At 41.9% G+C, this 20984-nt stretch overlaps 1 protein-coding gene across 8 annotated transcripts in view; it reads left to right on the top strand.

Moving 5' to 3' along the window:
* The first annotated feature begins 2639 nt into the window (after nucleotides 1-2639).
* The window catches only part of depdc5 (DEP domain containing 5, GATOR1 subcomplex subunit), a 236158-nt gene continuing 217813 nt past the window's right edge, over nucleotides 2640-20984 (top strand). For 2 of the 8 annotated variants that reach the window (XM_069933598.1, XM_069933601.1), the window contains exon 1: nucleotides 2640-2785. The gene's annotated coding sequence lies outside the window, so the exon portion shown is untranslated. Of the gene's footprint in view, nucleotides 2786-10771; nucleotides 10951-19824; nucleotides 19941-20984 lie in introns of those variants that run through there. The other 6 variants (XM_069933597.1, XM_069933600.1, XM_069933596.1 and 3 more) reach the window with 4 other exon arrangements.

Below are 20984 nucleotides of genomic sequence, written 5' to 3' on the forward strand. Positions count from 1 at the left end.
CCGCGTCTCCGCCCTTTCTCCGAGGAGAGATCGGACAGAACGAGAGGGAAAGGCCGCTCCAGTCTTCTCGCAAGCAGTACTCTCAGGAAGCTGCCTGCCCCCGTGTAGCCGGCAGAGGCTTGGGTGTCAACCCTGCACGCCTTCATTCGCAGCCCGTCCACCCGGGATTCCCCACCCCAGACTCGCAGGCGAGACCAAAGCCAGAGCACCTGCAGGGAAATCGGCATCCTCCCCGGCCCAGCTCGCTGCCAAAATCGCCCATATTCCAAACGCCAGGAACAAAGCGTTCCTCATCTTGGGACAACGGTGCTCCGGATCTGAACCGAGCTTGCTGCTTTTATACTTGTTTGGGGTTAGAGCCTCCCTCTCCGAGTCGCCGCCTCTCAGGTGGTAGCCGAAGTGGTGGTGTCAAGGACAGGAATTAACTCTGCACCCAACTCCAAGCGCCCCTTCCTCCCCATCTGACTCAGGGCGCCCCTTCCTCCCCACCCACTTCTTCCTTTTGTTTCACTTCCAACTCCTGGTGCTCCTACCTCCCCACCTCCCTCAAGGTGCCCCTATCTCCCCAACCACCTCAGGGTGCCCCTACCTCCCCACATCCCTCAGGGCGCTCCTACTTCCCCATCTGCCTCAGGGCACCCCTACCTCACCACCTGACAGAGTGCCCCTTCCTCCCCACGCACCTCAGGTTGCCCCTACCTCCCCACCTGCCTCAGGGAGCCCATATCTCCTCACTTGACTCAGGGCATCCCTAACTCCCCACCTGCCTCAGGGTGCTGCTACTTCTCCACCTTCCTCAGCACCCCCCCCCCCCCCCCCACATCACTCCACTTGTATCCAGGTGTCCCTTCATACCCACTCTGGGAGCATTTATCTCCCCATCTGCCACAGGGCAACCCTTCCTCCCCCTCCCCTTCCTGGTGCCCCTTCCTCTTCCCAACAACCTCCTGGTGCCCTTCCTTTGCACCTTATATTGGCACAGAAAGGTCCCCTTGCTGTTTAGCCCTCCTCTCTTGTCTCATTTCCATGCAGGCAATTCAACTCAATCGTCATTACTGCAGGTGGTGCAATAAGACAAAGTGTGTAGTGTTACAGTGAGTCACAGAGTACAGTGTGTAGTATTACAGTGAATCACTGAGTGCAGGGTATAGTGTTACAGTGAGTCACAGAGTGCAGGGTGGAGTGTTACAGTGAGTCACAGAGTGCAGGGTGGAGTGTTACAGTGAGTCACAGAGTGCAGGGTGCGGTGTTACAGGTGTCACAGAGTGCAGGGTGCGGTGTTACAGGTGTCACAGAGTGCAGGGTGCGGTGTTACAGAGAATCAGGGTACAGGGTGCAGTTAGAGTGACACGCAGTGCAGTATGTGATGTTACATTAACTCAGAGTGCAGGAGGCCCTTTGAAACTGCCATGTAAAATGGGGTTAACCGGGCAATTTGCACGGTTAGCGCCCCAGTTACACGGCAGTTTCAAAGGGTTCAACCATGTCAACCCTGTCAGAACCCAACCAGATCCCTGATCTACCTCAGAGGTAGTCCAGGAACCCAGTTAAACTTACCCAAGTCTCGTCCACCGGCAATTTGAAAACGAAAAAGGCCAACCCACTTATTCCGATGATGTTTGCGCTTGCGTGCGTACATCACCAGGCAACCAGCATCTGAACATCTGGCATTACTTCCGGTGAGTGCATGACGTGTCATTGCAGGGTTTTATGCCTCTTTTAAACTACAGTACCTGGGTAGCCCTCCTGGGACCCTTGGGCAATTACTGGGGCAAAGGTGCTGGCAATTTAATGGAGATCCTGCCCCAGCAATGATGTGTCACATACTTACAGGAAGTACTGCCGGATTCAGGCAAAGCTGGCAGCTCTGTTTTGCTGCTCTGAAGAAGCGAAAATAACTTTCTTTGTGTATGCTGAAAAAAAAATTTGCAACAATACCGGTTCGGACTTGAAGGGCCGACACGGCCTGTTTCCGTGCTGTAAACGGTTATATGGTTATATGTTCAGATGCTGGCTGCCTGGCGATGCACAAGAATAAGCGGGTTGACTATTTTCCTGTGCAAATCACCTGTGGAAGTGACCTAGGTAAGTTTAGCTGGGTTTCCTGACTATCTCTCTGGGACCCGGTTGGATTCTGATGGGGTTAACTGGGGCACTAACGAGGCAAACATTTTACAAAGTAGTTTGAAAGGACTATTGTAACATCACACCCCACACTCTGTAACTCACTGTTATACTACACCTTGCACTCTGTGACTAACTGTAACACTACACCCTATTCTGTAACTCACTGTAACACCGTACCCTGCACTCTGTGACACACTCGGCCCTTTCAAGCTGCCATGTAAAATGGGGTTCACCAGGCAATTTGCCCGGTTAGTGCCCCACTCATGCGCCAGCTTGAAAGGGCCGAGTGTGTCACAGAGTGTAGGGTACGGTGTTACAGTCAGCATGGTCAAAATCCAACTGAGTCCTTGACCTACCTCAAAGGTAGTCATGAAATCCAATTAAACTTAACTAGGTCGTGTCCACCGGCAGCTTGAAAATGATAATGGCCAACCTGGTTGTTTTGGTGACGTCAGCGCTTGCGTTTGTGTGTCACCGGGCTGCATCTACTGAAATGCACAGTGCTTACATCCTGCTGCTCCTCCAATGACTGCAGTATTTGCCTGATAACAGAGGTCACAACAGATGCTTGCAGTGCAGCGCAGCAGAGTTGATTAGCCAGTGTCTGAAGATTGTTTCCATTCCTGTTCGCCTTTTGGACTTTGATTAATCACTTCTGGTAAGTGCGTGGCACAACTATCATTGTGTCATCGCGAGGGCGGGATTCCCCTTATATCACCGTTTTGGTGATTTAATGGGTCAATCCCCCTACAGCTTAAAAGGTGCTGGAAGCACCTTTGATACACTAATCGCACCTGAGTCCCAGAAGGGCTACCCAGGTGCTGCGGTTTTAAAGTGCCTACGGTAACACCACATTCTGCACTCTATAACTCACTGTAACGCCATACCCTGCACTCTGTGACCAACTGTAACACTACACCCGACACTCTGCGACTCACTGTAACGGCACACCCTGCACCCTGTCGCTCGCTGTAACACCAAATCCTGCACTCAGATATTCAGGCCCATGTGCCTTCTTGCACATGGGGAGTGGGGAGTTTTATTGGGGTGGAATTGGCTCGAGGGTTGTGTGGCCATTCTGGGCTCCCTATTCATGTGTCGTGTTTACAAGCTGAATAAACTGGAGTGGTTGTGGAATGGAACAGATGCAGGTGGGTTGAGATGAAGAGGATCTCCTGGCACAGTCAAAAGCTAAATAGACTGTTTGCCCGGCCAGAATTTAACATTCTTTGAAATTTGATCTCTCCTCTGGCAGTTTGACACTCACTGACCCTGCAAAGAAATAACTAATGACCTTGAACCCAGACGCGGGTCTCAAAAAAGGGATGGTGACAGGTCATACCCAACAATAGCGCCCTCTCCCCTCAGATGCATTCATGTCGACAAATTCGATGGTGTCAGTAAATCTTCACGGGTTTACATGCCTTTTTTATAAACACCTGGGTACATGTTCAATGGGACTGATGACCAGTGGTGGATTAACGGAGTAGCAAAAATAGTTTATGCTACGGGCCCCACACTAAATGCTTGCTGGTCTGCTCAGTTACTTTATGTGTATGAATTACGAACAACTGACTGGGTGTTTCACTTAAACATTTTTGTTTTCATATTTGTGCAGCGGCTGTGAGATACCACATTCTTGTCATCTGTTAATAACCCCAATTAAAGGTGATAATTGGCTAAAATCGCTAACCTGAAATTATCACCTTTAATCGGGCCTATTAACAGACGATGGGAGGGTAGTATCTCAGAGCTGCTGAGCAATTTGTCAATTCCCAACTTGTGAAAGAAATGGAAACCGAACAAAAGTATTGGGACACACTGGTAGAGCGAATACTGTTGATATTTGATTATGATGCATATAAATCATACTATCAGTGTTACATAATGGCTGCTTGGGTTGGGGGGTGGGAAATAGAAAACTTAGAGGTGGTATCAAAATAATTATAATCTTTCAACAAGGATGTAAACATTGAATATATCGTGATCTAAGAAAGCTAGCATCATTTTGTTAAGAATATTTAAGACTATTTTAAACTCACCACAACAGAGGACATGCAGGGTCAGCATCAGAAACTCTCTTCGAGTTTGGTGGGAGGGTGCTGCCGTCACACTTCCCCCTCACTGCGCATGCACCAGCCAGGACTCTAGGACTGCACAAGTGCCGGTCCGCACAATTTAGGGCCCCTTTATAATATATGCTACAGGTCCCGCACCACCTTAATTCGCCCCTGTTGACAGCAGTTGCTCTGTATTTATTTTCGTTTGTGGGAGATTTTCATTGCAGGGGGTTGTTTACCAATGTACAGAATGTTCTGAGTCTATTATAATTAACCATGTTTTTTTTCCTCTCCCTATCATTGTGTGGGCCAAGCTGAGTGCAGCCAATAGGGTTATATTAAACAAGGCCAGAATTTGGCAGGACACTTGTACAGACTTTATGTCTGTGTATGTTGCAGGATTTTAGAGATTATATCAATGTTAATACTAACTGAACAATGAAGTGGTTGGAAAAATAATTTGAGGATTGGGCATTTGATTCTCAGACTGGAGATCAAAACCTTTTTAATTATTCAATTTAAATTGAATTCACTGAATAAATTTGCAAGTGTTGTCAGCCGTACAGCACAGGATTGCTGCCACAGCTTCCCTGGCTCCCTGTTGACCTTCCTCAACCTGGTCTACAATGTACCCACAGGTTGATTACAGATATGAGGGCTCCAGGTTAAATGCCATATGTCCAGTGAATATGTCCATTGAAATATATCTGGTGATAAGTGATGGGCTGAAGGGCTTGTTTCCACCCTTGATGACTCTACGCTTGCCTAGTTGTCAGTGAAGGTTGCCAGTGCAGTGGGAGGGCTGCAGGTCTGTGAGCTACCAGACACAGAATGGCACAGATGTTGTTGACGTTCATGTTTATACATAATTCAGCCCAAGAACTGAGACAGGTTTGGCACCATTATGTCCATAACATAACCCCGAGAGCAGAGGACAGCAGTCACGATCTCCATCTCAAACAGGCAAGGTGAGAGAAGGTCAACCCACTGAGGAGGAGGTGGAGGGGCTGGGAGTGGGGAGGAGGTTGCTTCAGGATCTGGGAGAAGAGAGCAGTGTGTCTGTAGCATGGATCTCGGGGGTATAATAGATCACCCCCTCTCCCTGCATCACAAACGTTGGGGTGGGGGCAGGGTCTCCACTGCATCTGGATCACTAGGGGGGAGAACTGCCCCACCTCCAGTGTTAATACCTCGATTCCCATCGAGAATAGACTGGCCACATTTAAATCAATATGGAGAGCATCTTGGCACCATTCTGTCAGTGCCCAGCATACAATCTGTCTCAGTAAGGTAAGGGAGTCTAAAACAAGAGGACATTCTTGAGAGGGAAGAGAGAAAAGAATAAAAAAGGGGCACCTTTTACAAGCAGAGAGTGGTAGGTTTGTGGAGCAATCTGCCAGAGGAAGTGGTGGAGATGGTACGATTGCAAAGTTTATAAAACATTTGAAACAGTATATGCCTCTCGAGGGATATTAGCCAAATGCAGGCAAATGAGTCTCTCTCAGATGGACAACTTGGGCCATATGGCCTGTTCCCTTGTTGTAAAACTCTATGGCTGCATTACTCTGAGTAAACCACATATCATCACAAGTCCATATGCTCTGCAAAATCTCTTACTTTCTCTCACATAATTCTGCCCAGCCTGGCAAAATGCTTTCGAGGAAGACACCAGATATTCTGTGTGTAACAAGGCAGAGGATGGAACAACTGCAACTGCCTGGTACAACAATTAGGCAGAAGAAAGAATGTACAAGACACAAATAGGTTGGCAGCTTGGGCAGATTAATGGTGCACAAAAAAAGAATTGAAGAAAATAACAGCTTTTGTTAGAATGATCAGAAACAAGATCAGCATAGTTGGTGTAGTAGTTAGCGCAACGCCAGCAATCGGGACCGGACCTAGGTTTGAATCCCCCGCTGTCTGTAAGGAGCTTGTACATTCCAAGATCTCCGGTTTCCTTCCACCCTTCAAAAGCACACCAGGATGTAAATTAATGGGGTGTAATTTGGGCAGCACATACTCATAGGGTTGAATTGGCCTGTTACCGTGCTGAATGTCTAATTTAATTTGTTTATTAATTTTTGTTTTTATGTTTTAAAAAAAAGAGGTTGCACTAGTTGAGAGAATCTGATTGCCTTTGCCTGTAAATCAGTGTCAAGGCATGTTGAATAAATGCTCTGGAAAGTTTGTGAGTACCTGGATTTTATAAATAAAGTTCTGAGTATGGCAGCATTGAAGATAGTTGGAAATATTATACTAAATAGTGGATACAAATGCTGTACTGCAAACATTTTTTAAGAGGCACTCTCATTAGGAGATAAAGTTCTGTGAGAGCTTGAAGAAAAGGTTTTCAAGTCAGGTTCCAAAATGAGAGATTTCAGCTACATTTAAGTGGGAAAATCTGGAAAGAGATTGCAGGAGCTATTTAAATTAGCCAATCTAAGCTGATTCTTCCCAATTACATCCAATAAACCTACTAACCCTGTATGTTTTGGAGGGTTGGAGGAAACCCCACACAGGAAATGGGGAGAAGTAACATACGGTACCAGTATGAGATGAGGAAAGGATGAGAGTTGCAAGTGAGAAAGCCAGTTTATAGGAATGAGCAGTGAGGAATTGCAACTCTCAGCTGTAACAATGACGGATGCAGTAGACCATCCTAAAGCTGTCAGGATGTCTGAATGGGTCTAAGGCGCCATACTCAAGGACTCGTAATCCTTGCCATTGTCAATGGTTTATGTTTACTGGTCACTCTGTGGGGGCGTAGGCTCGAATCCCACTTCTAACATCTTTCATCCACACAGTGACACCAGCGAAAGCTGATCTGCTTTCAATTTACACACTACTCTTGTCGTACATTAAATATAATAAGAGAAAACTAAGAGATGAAAATGGGAAAAAGGGGGATGGAGGTAGCGAAGAGGTGGAAAAGAAATGTATGCAAGATATAAGATGGCCATGTTGAACTATATGACTAAAAATATTAATGGAATACATAACCAAATTAAAAGGAAGAGGATACTAAATTTATTGAAGAAGGAAAAAATAGATATAGCATTTGTACAGGAAACGCATCTAACTGAAGCGGAACATAACAAACTAAAAAGAGACTGGGAAGGACATGTAACAGCAGCATCCTATAATTCAAAAGCTGGAGGTGTAGCCATACTAGTTAACAAAAATGTGCCAATCAAAATAGAGGAGGAAATAGTAGATCCAGCAGGGAGGTATGCAATGATAAAGTGTCAGATATACTCAGAATTTGGAATTTGCTCAATATATATGCGCCTAATGAGGAGGATCAAAAATTTATGCAGGATATTTTTTGAAGATTGCAGACACACAAGGAAATATATTGATAGGAGGAAATTTTAACCTTAATTTGGACCCAATGTTGCATAAAACTGGACAGAAGATGTAAAAAGAATAAAGTAGCCAAATTTATCGTTAAATCAATGCAGAAAATGAAACTTATGGATATATGGAGGAGGCAATACCCAAGAGAGAAGGAATTTTCATATTATTCGAGTAGGCACAAAACTTACTCAAGATTGATATGTTTTTGTTGTCAGCCCATATTCAAAAAACTGAGTAAAAAGCTAGACTACTATCAGATCATTCACCCCTATTATTAGCAATAGAACTGGAGGACATCCCACCAAAAACATATAAATGGAGGTTAAACTCCATGCTACTTAAAAGACAGGAATTGAGGGAGTTTATTGAACACCAAATTAAAACATATTTTGAAATAAACACAGGATCAATGAAAGACAAATTTATATTATGGGACGCAATGAAAGCCTTCATTAGAGGGCAGATAATAAGTTATGTGACTAAGATTAAAAAGGATTACAATCAGGAAATGGAGCAGTTGGAAAGGGAGATAATAAGTACAGAAAAGGAATTAGTGAAAAGGGATGATATAACGAAAAGGAAAGAATTGGCAGACAAAAAAATTAAATACTAAACATTACAAACATACAAGGTGAAGAAGAACATAATGAAAACAAAGCAAAAGTATTACAAACGGGGAGAAAAAAAAACATAAAATTAGCCTGGCAACTTAAAACAGAATAAGCTAAAAGAACGATACTAGCAAGAAGGAAAAAGAACAAACAAATTACATATAACCGAACATTGATTCATGAAAATTTTAAGGAATTTTATGAACAATTGTATCAAACTGAGAATGAGGGGAAAGATGATAAAATAGAGGAATTTTTAGCTAAAATTGAACTGCCGAAATTGCAAGAAGAGGAACAAAACAAACTAATAAAACCATTTGAAATAGAGGAAGTACAGGATATATTAAAAAAGCTGCCGAACAATAAAACACCAGAAGAGGATGGATTTCCAATAGAATTTTATAAAACATTTAAAGAGATATTAATTCCTCCTCTCCTGGAAGTCATGAACCAGATAGAAGAAACACAAAACTTGCCAGATTCATGTAAGACAGCAATAATTACAGTAATACCAAAGATGGGGAAGGATTCATTAACACCAGCATCATATAGATCAATATCTCTACTTAACTCAGACTATAAGATCATAGCAAAATTATTAGCAAACAGATTGGCTGATTGCGTACCTAAAATAGTAAAATAAGATCAAATTGGATTTATTAAGAAAAAACAAACAGCGGACAATGTCTGTAAACTTATTAATCTAATCCATGCAGTTCAAGGAAATAAGAAACCAACAGTGGCTGTTGGTCTAAACGCAGAAAAAGCCTTTGACAGAGTAGAGTGAAACTACTTATTTAAAGTATTACAGAAGTTCAATCTACCAGAAAAATGTATAATGGACCATTGGTGAAGGTAGCAGTAAATCGATATGTATCGAGTCACTTTAAATTAACTAGGTCAACTAGACACGGATGTCCACTATCCCCCTCATTGTTCGCCTCAGCAATAGAACCTTTGGCAGAACAGATAAGAATAGAAAATAAAATAAAAAGGATAAAAATAAAGGACAAGGATTATAGAATCAGCTTATTTGGAGATGACATCATAGTATACCTAACAGAACCAGAGGTATCAGTAAAAGAATTACATAAGAAATTGAAGGAATATGGAGAAATATCGGGGTACAAGATCAACGCAAATAAAAGTGAAGTGATGCCAAAGAGTAATGCAAACTATACAGAATTTTAAAAAGAATCACCATTTAAATGGCAAGCACAAGCAATCTGATACCTAGGGATCAGGTTAGATCATAACTTAAGCTACTTGTACAAACTAAATTGTCAGCCACTAATAAAGAAATTGCAGGAAGACTTAGAACATTGGAAAGAATTACAGCTAATGTTGAGAGGGAGGGTAAACTGCATTAAAATGAACGTGTTCCCAAGGATACAATACTTATTTCAAACATTACCAATTCCTTTAACAGAAAAATTCTATAATGAATTCAAGAGAATAATAATGAAATTCTTGTAGAAAGGGAGGAAACCGTTAGATAAATTAGTAAAGAGGTATAATCAAGGTGGTTTGCAGTTACCAAATTTTAGAAATTATCATAGAGCCACACAATTAAGGTATTTATCAGATTTTTACCAGACAAGGGAAAAACAAGACTGGACTAAGATAGAACTAGATAAAATAGGGGAAAAGGTACCGGAACATATACTTTATAAGTGGGATGAAAAGCTGGTGCAATATAAAAACTCACCAGTACTGCATCATTTACTTAATACATGGAAGAAGATCCACTTAGAAAGGAAAAAAATGAATGATCAAATACCAAAATTACTATTGACGCAAAATTCGCTAATCCCTTTTACAATAGACAACCTTTACTTTAGAGAATGGCAGAGAAAAGAAATCAAAAGAATAGAAAATTGTTTTTTGGGAAATAATTTATTAACATTTGAACAGTTGAAGTACAAATATGGAATAACTCATGGTACAATGTTTGCATATCATCAATTGAAAGCTTATTTAAAGGATAAATTGGGAAACAGCTTGAGATTACCTGAAGGAAGCAGCTTTGAATATGTGATTACACACACAATGATAATTAAAAGATTTATTACCAACATGTACATTAAGCTGCAAGATAAGGAAAATGAAATAAACTATAATCCTAAGAAGAAGTGGGAAAAGGATCGAAACATAAAGATAAAACATGAAGTATGGGAAAAGTTTTGTTCTGGAACTATGAAGAATACAATAAACACAAGGTTATGTATGATACAGTATAATTGGTTACACAGTGTATATTACTCATCAAAAATTTAAAAAATGGGATTCAACATTATCGGATAGATGTTTTCGCTGTAAGAAGGAAATGGGAACAACATTATATGCAACTTGAACATGTACGAAAGTGAATATGTTTTGGGAAGAATTAAATCAGATACTAAATAAAATTACAAAAAATAACATACCAAAAAACCAGAGATATTTCTTTTAAGTAACATAAGATGTAGAGAATTAGGCCTCAAATTGGATAAAGTTTAACATTTTGATATAACATTGGATATAACATTTAGCATTTCCTCGCTGCTATCAACCTGCAATGCTGAATTATTCACAGCTGAAGAACCTTAAAATGGTTAATCAAATTATGTATCTAATGTCTCAACTCTCAGGACAAGAATAAACTCCAGAGGGTTGTTAACTCGGCCTGCGACATCACAGGCATCAGACTTCAAGGACATCTACAACAGACAGTGTCTTAAAAAAGTAGCCTCTATCCTCAAAGACTCCAACCACCCAGACCATGCTCTTTTCACTCCGCTACCATTGGAAAAAAGGTACAGGAGCCTAAATACAAGGACAGTTTCTTCGCATCTGCCATCAGATTCCTGAATAATCAATGAACCAAAGACACTGCCTTACTTTTCAAGCACCATAACTTGCTCTTATTTTATTTTTATAGTAATGTTATAAGATGGTCATAATATGTATGTTGCACTATGATGCTGCCACAAAATATCAAATTTCATGACGATAAATTCTGATTCTATGTCTAATTTTCTTAGCTTTCATATCCTAACCAGAGTAACAAGTTGGCCACAAAGCTCATCTGTTTCACCCAGAATATAAGGTGGACTATTTGATGAGCACTAGCAGTCAGTTCTCAATATTTCATTTCAAGGAAGAGTCTCCCATCCTGACTGTGAAGTGAACCCCTGCCCTTCGATTTGGCTCCAGTACTCTGACGTCATGAAGCCCAGACGTGCCCTGCTTGCAACATGGGTTAGATTTATAAGTGAAGCCCCATCGATATTTAGTTTTACAGGTCCTGCATTTCCCATCACTGGGTTTCTATTTATTTTTAGTTCTGCTGGTCTGTTTTAGATTTTTTTTCCCTCTGTGCTGGCTTGGTTTTACACTCAGGAAACCTGGATGAAATATGAATGTTTATGCAATTAATCCTGCAGTTTATAACGAAGGTTGCTTATTAAATTGTATGAATACATTTTTGTGCGTTCACATGCATTTTTTTTTTATTTCACCCATGTCTCAAACATGCACATCATTGCCACAGCAGTATGTATTGTGTTTGGAGAGCTGTAATAGCGTGTACCAAGTCATGTTCAGTTTGCAACGGCACCTTCCACTGTATCATTCTTTTTTTTTTTGAAGACTTTATTTAAAATTTTATAACATGAATACAATAAAGAATTACATTTAAAGAAAAATAAAAAAAAATTAAAATGGTATGATTACAATATTACATCAGAAAACTACACAAAATAACCCCCCCCCCCCATTAATTGTAACACAATATTAGTAATCTAACTTAAAATTAGTCCAGCCCTCCACCCCCCCAAAATAAAGAGTGAAGAGATAATAAAATTAAAAATATTATATATGGAAGAAAAATACCCACTTACAAAAAAAGAAATAAAACTTAACCTAAAAAAAATTCTAACAACAAAAATTTTTTTTTATCAATACTAAAATATCACGCTTAAACATATATTTAAATCAAACTTAAATGCATATAATTAGCAAACGGAGTCCACTTTAACTTATAAAAAGACATCCTATCCTGAATTGAAAAAGATATCCTTTCCATAGTCAAACAAAATTTCATCTCCAAATACCACTTATCTAAAGTTATAAAGTTGTCTTGCTATATCTATACATTTCTTAGCCATGACTAAAGCTAAATAGATAAAGGAAATCTGATAATCCTCTAAACCTAAATCAATTAATGATTGCATGTTCCCTAATAAAAATATATCGGGATCTAATACAAGATGGATATTATATAAACTGTTAAAAATAGATTGAATACCTTTCCAAAACTGTTGCAATCGATCACAAAGCCAAACAGTATGCAAAAAAGTATTGGCCGTCTGATCACATCGAAAACAAGAATCCAACTTACTAAGACCAAATTTTTTAAATTTCTCTGGCGTTAAATATAGCTGATGAATAAAATTATAATTAATCATTGCTAGTCTAGCGTTAATTAATTTCCGAATACTATTCTGACAAATTTCCATCCAAGCTTCTTCAGCTATTTTATGTCCTAAATCTTTTTCCCATTTCAACTTATCTTTATCCCAGTCTTTTTTACTATCAATTTCTTGTAAAATACAATACAAATCAGATATATATCCCTTTTTTGGTATTGAAAGTACATATTCTTCAAAACTAGATTCAGGTAATAAAATCATATGTCGACCACATAACTGTTTTACAAAAGATCTTAATTGATAATATACAAATATAGAATTTCCACTAATACCATATTTCCTTTGTAATTCGTCAAAGGAACAAAAACAACCCTCAGAAAAACAATCAGATAAATTTTTTATTCCCTTCTTTTCCCATTGTTTCAAAGTGGCATTGGAGACCGTAAAAGAAACAAGTTGATTTTATATAATGGCAATCTTCCAGAATATATATTTTAAGTCCCAATTTTTTAAGTTTACTTGTCCATAAATTCAATAAATGTTTCAATATTGGCACATCGTAAGTTCGTAGTAAATTTTTATTCCATCAAAACAAAAACTCATGAGGAAATTTTTCTAAAATAATCGCCATTTCTATCTTTACCCAACTAGGTGGGTCGTCCATATTCATTAATGCACTAAGAAATTTAAATTGAGCTGCTTCGTAATAATGCTGAAAATTCGGTAATCTTAAACCTCCAAATTGAAAATCCCACATCAATTTTCTCATTGCTACTCTCGGAAATTTTCCCTTCCATAAGAATTCTCTAATCGCTTTATACAAGTCCTTAAAAAAACTTTTTTTTTTTAAATAAGGAATTGATTGAAACAGATATTGTATTCTAGGAAAAATATTCATTTTTATGGTATTAATCCTCCCTAGTAAACCCAAAGGTAGATCCCTCCACCTAATCAAATCTAATTTAATCCTTTTTATTAAAGGAAGATAATTAATTGAGTATAATTCTTGAAATTTCATATTAACATTAATTCCTAAATATTTAATTTGTGTAGTCCACTTCAAATTTGTAATATTTTTTCCACTGTATCATTCCAGTGAAAGAAATAATTTTGTCTTGGAAATTTATAATGCTTACTCGTGATATAAAGGAATACTTTTTAGAACCTGGTCACTGTATAAAAGTGGAGATGTTATTGTATCCTGTGCCTAGCAATTAATTTCAAATAGACAGCTACAAAACCTGAATTTAACATTACTAAGGAAGACATTTTTATATTCTCAGGTAAATATCCATGACATAACTCCACTGAAACCATGCTTGATTTGGGTTTTTTTTATATTTAGACATACAGCATGGTAATAGGCCATTTCGGCCCACAATCACTGTGCCACCCAGTGACACCCAATTAACACACTCACTCCCCTGTATGTTTCGAATGGTGGGAGGAAACCAGAGCCCTTGGGGAAAATCCATGCAGACATGGGGTGACATGTACAAACTATTATAGTGTGGATTCAAACTCATGTCACTGGCACTGTAAAGGCATTGCACTAACCACTACGCTAACCATGCCACCCCCATTGAAAAGGTTGTGGCGACAAACTTATTGAACTACTACAATCCTTGTGTGTATCTGAAGTGCCAGTTAATGAAGAAGATGAAGGCTGTGTAGTTAACCAGTTATCATGGCTTTTATTAGCAGAAACTAGTGGTACAATAATGAAAGACAATGGGTACATACATAGTTATACCCAAGGGGAGTGTCTTAAGTGATAGAGATAATACACACCCAATGTCAGTAAAGCAGGGCTAAGAACAGAGAGAGAGAGACTGACAGCTCAACAGATTCACCACAGTCTCCAGCAGAAGTTGGGTTAAAATCAAAAGGACAGCTGCTAAGTAAAATACAAGCAGGCAAGCAATCTACTGCGAGCGTAATACAACAATAAAATAAATGGCATTGAGAATTCACTGACATAGCCAAAACAAGGCTAGTAACTACCAGAGCAATCAGAATATAATGAGATGTTTATGAATACTGAAGCCTTTCAGGTTGTTTACGAATAAGAGTAGACCTCCTTATCTGGATAGGTGCAGGAGTAGCAACCTTGGGAACTGGCGGTGTTGATACAGATCCCTGTTTATCTGAGCCTGGTCTGTAGTGTGAGATGGCAGGACTTCTGGACTCACTCCAGAATCACCAGTGTGAGGCAGTGGGGCCTCAGCATGGCCATATGAATGCTTGCTAGAGGTCATAGGCTGGGGTGGTGTGTCTAATCTCTCAGGATCACTCCGAGTAGCAGCGTGCGGAAGGGGTGAACTAGGCAGGGCCAGATCTCTTAGGGGTACAATGTCCGTGCTCCCGTCTGAGAATTTAACATGGGCATAATTGGGATTGGTGTGCAGTAGCTAAACTGGCTGGACTAGAGAGTCCGTTTTATGCATCCGAGCGTGCCTCTTCAGCTATATGGTCCCAAGCTCAGATAGACAGACTGGCCAGTCCATCATATTTCCTGACTTCCTGACATACATTCATGAGGTGTTTGGTTTGTTACTGTACATAGTAGAGACTGAATGGAATGTAGTGCCTCAGGCAGCACCTCCTGCCACCGAGTAACAGGGTTACCATGTGTCTATAATGCAAGGTTAACAGTCTTGTGGCATTAGCCCTTTCGACCTGCCCATTGCCCTAGGGGTTGTAGCTCATGGTACGGCTGGTGGCAATCCCCTTGCATAACAGCTCTGTGCTCATGAATGCTGATCAGGCATTACAAAGAGCCATACATCATCAAGACAATGTCCCTGCAAGTTCAAAGTAACCTTACACTTGTCCCGTATAGTTTTTTTAAGTTCTCTACAAGACATAGATATTCAACTGGATTTGATAACGGACGTCTAAACAGCTGGATATCTCCGCAAATTTAAGGCTTTGGCAACCTTCTCATGAATGTATCTGTCGGTGCTGCTGGAGTATATTAAGCAATCGACAGTCTCACTATTCACCTCCCCCTTCATAGTCGACCGTTCCAGTCCGTAACATCCTCTAAGCTTTACAGTCAATTGAGCTATCACAGGGGAACTTTGTGTTGATCTCACCTCGCCATCACTTGAAGTCGATTCAGCCAGCTCGTCTGAAGATTCCCCCCTTTCATAGTTGTCTTCCTTCCCAGTGGCCCCAGGATGAATTTTCTTGGCACTTTTCTTCTTCTTCTTATCAGTGGAAGTATTTTTCGCCCTACATGCTTCAGCGAAGTGGCCGAGTTTCCCACAGTAGTTGCATGTAGTGAATCGAGCTGGACACTTCTGTCTGGGGTGCCAGCTCTTATCACAGAAGTAGCATTTGCCAGGGGTTCGCCCCTTTCTCTCCTTCGGGGTTCCAGCACTCCTGGATGTTCCCTTTCAGTTTCCAGCATTTTGTTGGAGTGTATTGCACTTCTCAGTGTTTTGACTAGTGCGACTGCCCGGCCATAGGTCAGAGGCTCTGTCTCTAGTAGCCTCTGACGGATGTAATTGGAGTCAATGCTGTGACAAAAGCATCCAGCTTCAAAGCATTGTGCTGTTGTTCCACATTGACTGTCCCAACATCACATTCATTTGCCAGCGAGTCAAGGGCCAGTGCATAGGCAGCATCGCTTTCCCCAGGTTTCTGACATCTAGTCAGCAACTGGTGTTGAGCAAGTACCATATTTCGTGGTGCCACATAGTAAGTGTTCAGTCACTCCCGGGCTATAGCCAGAGTCGTAGCTCCTTGCGTTACAGCAAAAAGGATCTCACCCAGTAAGGAATTCAGGTGGCCCCACTGTATCGCATCATCGACCACATTGTTCCGAGCCATGTAGTAATCAAAACAAGCAATCCAGTGGTTGAAAATTTCTCTGGCCATCGGGGCAGACTGGTCAATTATCGGCCGCACTGGACTGAGTGCCGCATCCATTTCTGCTAATAAAATTGAAGTGCCAGTTAATGAAGATGAAGGCTGTGTAGTTAACCAGTTATCATTGGCTTTTATTAGCAGAAACTAGTGGTACAATAATGAAAGACAATGGGTGCATACACAGTTACACCTAAGGGGAGTGTGTTAAGTGGTAGAGATAATACACGTCCAATGTCAGTAAAGCAGGGCTAAGAGAGAGAGACTGACAGCTCAACATAGATTCACCATAATTGCTGGTTCCAGGGATTACACCCAGTGAAATGATGACAAGCCACGGCCACTCAAACTACCATTGTGAGTCCCGGTTCACATAATTCCTTTCTCAGCCCCGGTTCGCATGATTCCTTTCTCAGCCAACATATTTCCATGAATTGCACATTACATGTTGCATGTAGCTCAAGAGCCGCAGTTTGGCCACCCTTGGGTGAGAAGGTTGTTGAAATAAGTGGTGCATGTAATTTAAGAATGAGAACTGGGAAGTGATAACTTTGTGAACAAGAATGAGCAAAAGCAGGAAATGGAAAAGGGGAATACTGGAATTGTTTGTCCTGGAACAAAAAAACTCAAGAGATATTTTGTTGGAGGTGAAAAGTGTCATGAGAGGTTCACAACAGGTAAATAGAGAGAGACTGTTTTGATTACTAGGTTACTGGGTGGCATAGTTCGTAGAGCAGTCAGTGCAACACCTTTACAGTGCCAGCAATTGGGACTGAGGTTCAAATCCCATGCTGTCCATAAGGAGTTTGCACATTCTCCCCATGTCTACATGGGTTTTTCCTGGGGGTCCAGTTTCCTCCCACCATTTGAAACGTGCTAGAAGTTGAAGTTAATTGGGTATAAATTGGGTGGCACAGACTTGTGGGCTAAAATGGCCTGTTACCGTGCTGTATGTCTAAATTTTTTAAAAAATTAAGTGAAAGGTTGATGAATCCAGGTGACAGACTGTGGAGGATGCAGGCAAGATGGACAGGTCATTTAGAGAAGCTTTAACTATGAGCATTGTTGAGGTCTTTCATGGCTTGGTTCAGCATCATGCTGAAGAAGATTGAAAAGAGGGTTGGTGCGAGAACACAGCCTTGCTTCATGCCATTGTTAATGGAGAAGAGTTCAGAGAGCTCATTGCTGTATCTGACCCGACCTTGTTGGTTTTCGTGCAGTTGGATAATCATGTTGAGGAACTTTGGGGGGCATCCGATGCGCTCTAGTATTTGACAAAGCCCTTTCCTGCTCACGGTGTCGAAGGTTTTGGTGAGGTCAACAAAGGTGATGTAAAGTCCTTTGTTTTGTTCTCTGCACTTTTCTTGGAGCTGTCTGAGGGCAAAGACCATGTCAGTAGTTCCTCTGTTTGCGCGAAAGCCGCACTGTGATTCTGGGAGAATATTCTCGGCGACACTAGGTATTATTCTATTTAGGAGAATCCTAGCGAAGATTTTGCCTGCAATGGAGAGCAGCGTGATTCCCCTGTAGTTTGAGCAGTCTGATTTCTCACCTTTGTTTTTGTACAGGGTGATGATGGTGGCATCACGAATGTCCTGAGGCAGTTTTCCTTGGTCCCAACAAAGCTTGAAAAACTCATGCAGTTTGACATGCAGAGTTTTGCCGCCAGCTTTCCAGACCTCTGGGGGGGATTCCATCCATACCTGCTGTTTTGCCACTTTTCAGTTGTTCGATTGCCTTATATGTCTCATCCTGGGTGAGGACCTCATCCAGCTCTAGCCTTAGGGGCTGTTGAGGGAGCTGGAGCAAGGCGGAATCTTGGACTGAGCGGTTGGCACTGAAAAGAGATTGGAAGTGTTCTGACCATCGGTTGAGGATGGAGATCTTGTCGCTGAGGAGGACTTTGCCGTCTGAGCAGCGGGCTTTGGACTCAACAATGAAGACGCTGTTTACATCCGGTACGGCACGGATGGCAGTCTCTTCAATCTGAGGCGCCTGCAAGCTCACACCAAGACACAAGAGAAACTTGTCCGTGAGCTACTCTTTGGAGACGATGCCGCTTTAGTTGCCCATTCAGAGCCAGCTCTTCAGCGCTTGACGTTCTGTTTTGCGGAAACTGCCAAAATGTTTGGCCTGGAAGTCAGCCTGAAGAAAACTGAGGTCCTCCATCAGCCAGCTCCCCACCATGACTACCAGCCCCCCCACATCTCCATCGGGCACACAAAACTCAAAACGGTCAACCAATTTACCTATCTCGGCTGCACCATTTCATCAGATACAAGGATCGACAACGAGATAGACAACAGACTCGCCAAGGCAAATAGTGCCTTTGGAAGACTACACAGAGTCTGGAAAAACAACCAACTGAAAAACCTCACAAAGATAAGCGTATACAGAGCCGTTGTCATACCCACACTCCTGTTCGGCTCCGAATCATGGGTCCTCTACCGGCATCACCTACGGCTCCTAGAACGCTTCCACCAGCGTTGTCTCCGCTCCATCCTCAACATCCATTGGAGCGCTTTCATCCCTAACGTCGAAGTACTCGAGATGGCAGAGGTCGACAGCATCGAGTCCACGCTGCTGAAGATCCAGCTGCGCTGGATGGGTCACGACTCCAGAATGGAGGACCATCGCCTTCCCAAGATTGTGTTATATGGCGAGCTCTCCACTGGCCACCATGACAGAGGTGCACCAAAGAAAAGGTACAAGGACCACCTAAAGAAATCTCTTGGTGCCTGCCACATTGACCACCGCCAGTGGGCTGATATCGTCTCAAACCGTGCATCTTGGCGCCTCACAGTTTGGCGGGCAGCAACCTCCTTTGAAGAAGACCGCAGAGCCCACATCACTGACAAAAGGCAAAGGAGGACAAACCCAACACCCAACCCCAACCAACCAATTTTCCCCTGCAGCCGCTGCTACCGTGTCTGCTTGTCCCGCATTGGACTTGTCAGCCACAAACGAGCCTGCAGCTGACGTGGACTTTTACCCCCTCCATAAATCTTCGTCCGCGAAGCCAAGCCAAAGAAGAAGACCAAGCAAGAGGTCTTTGTGGGCGGTGTACTTGCCCGTAACTAGAGGGTGGTGGATGACGTCATCCACCCTCACTGCCGTATCTTGGTCCAGAACGCTCACAACATGATAGAACATTGTGGCGTCTGAGGAGATGTTGCGGAGTTGAAATTGTGCTTCCACCTGCCTAAACCATGTTCTTGGTCATCAGCATTACCACTGTGGCTGTGTAAGCAGTGGAAGAAACACAGCCACCACGTTGAGGGTTGTTAACGACTGTTTTTATTCAAATTCAGCATGTCCCTACAAGGACAGCATGAGCTCAGTCACCTGGTGCATTGTGACATCATAATCGGTTCCCAGGGTGCGTACTGGAAGGGATGCTGGAGTCAGAGAGAAACCTCTGACAATGCCATGAGGATGTGCGCCGCCACATTATTGAGTATAGGAGCTGGGGTGTAATGGTAATGTTGTATAAGACATCGGTGAGGCAAAATTTTGAGTATTGTGTCAGTTTTTGATCATCAAACTACAGGAAAGATATCAATAAAATTGAAAGAGTGCAGAGAAGATTTATGGCTGTTAACCGGACTTTAGGAACTGAGTTACAGGGAAAGAGTAAACAGATTAGGACTTTATTCCTGGAGGTAGAGAATGAGGGGATATTTGATAGAGGTATTCAAAATTATGAGGTTTATTGTCAGAGTAAATAATGGTAGGTTTTTTCCACTGAGGGTAAGTGAGATACACATCGGAAGACATGGGTTTAGGGTGAACAGCTTCACAGAGAGTGATGGGTGTGAGGACTGAGCTGCCAGCTGAAGTAGTGAATACGGACTCAATTTTAACATTTATGAAGAATTTGGACAGGTTCATGGATGGCAGGGGTATGGAGGGCTATGGACTGTGTAGGTCAGTGGGGCTGGGCAGAAAAATAGATTGGTACAATCTAGAAGGGCTGAAGGGCCTATTTCTGTACTGTAATGTTTTCTAGTTCTACGATGTTACAAAGAATCTGAGAATTGAATTACTGGAGGTGGACAGAATGATGGCAGGTTGAGTTCAGTAGATAGAGAGGAGCTATTTCAATTTCCTGATATGTTGAGGAGCAGAGGTCAAGGCTGATAAGAGATGTGAAAAAAGATCAAAAGGCAAGTGAGAACTGCTAGAAGCAATGAACAGCAAGGACTTGCAACCCTGAGCTGTATCAGTGATGCATAAGATTGACCTTGGCCTTCCCTGAGCAATTGGACATTCACCATCCTACAGCTGTCAGGCTGGCCGAGTGGTAAGGGGGGGGAGAAATGAACACGTGGCGAGATGGCGTAGGAAAAAGACGTGCAGTTCCACCTTTCCCCAGTTGAACTAATTAACACCTGAGTTTAAAAGTTCGGAAAGTTACAAAAAATAGTTTTTAAGGGTGTCTGAAAGGTGAAGAATGAAAATGACTGCAAATGTGAAGAAATCTAAAGTTCAACTACAGAAGAAATGACCTTAAAAAAAATGTTGAAGAATTGAGGCCTACTCAC

The sequence above is a fragment of the Narcine bancroftii genome, chromosome 4 (assembly GCF_036971445.1).
Source record: "Narcine bancroftii isolate sNarBan1 chromosome 4, sNarBan1.hap1, whole genome shotgun sequence".
NCBI lineage: Eukaryota > Metazoa > Chordata > Chondrichthyes > Torpediniformes > Narcinidae > Narcine > Narcine bancroftii.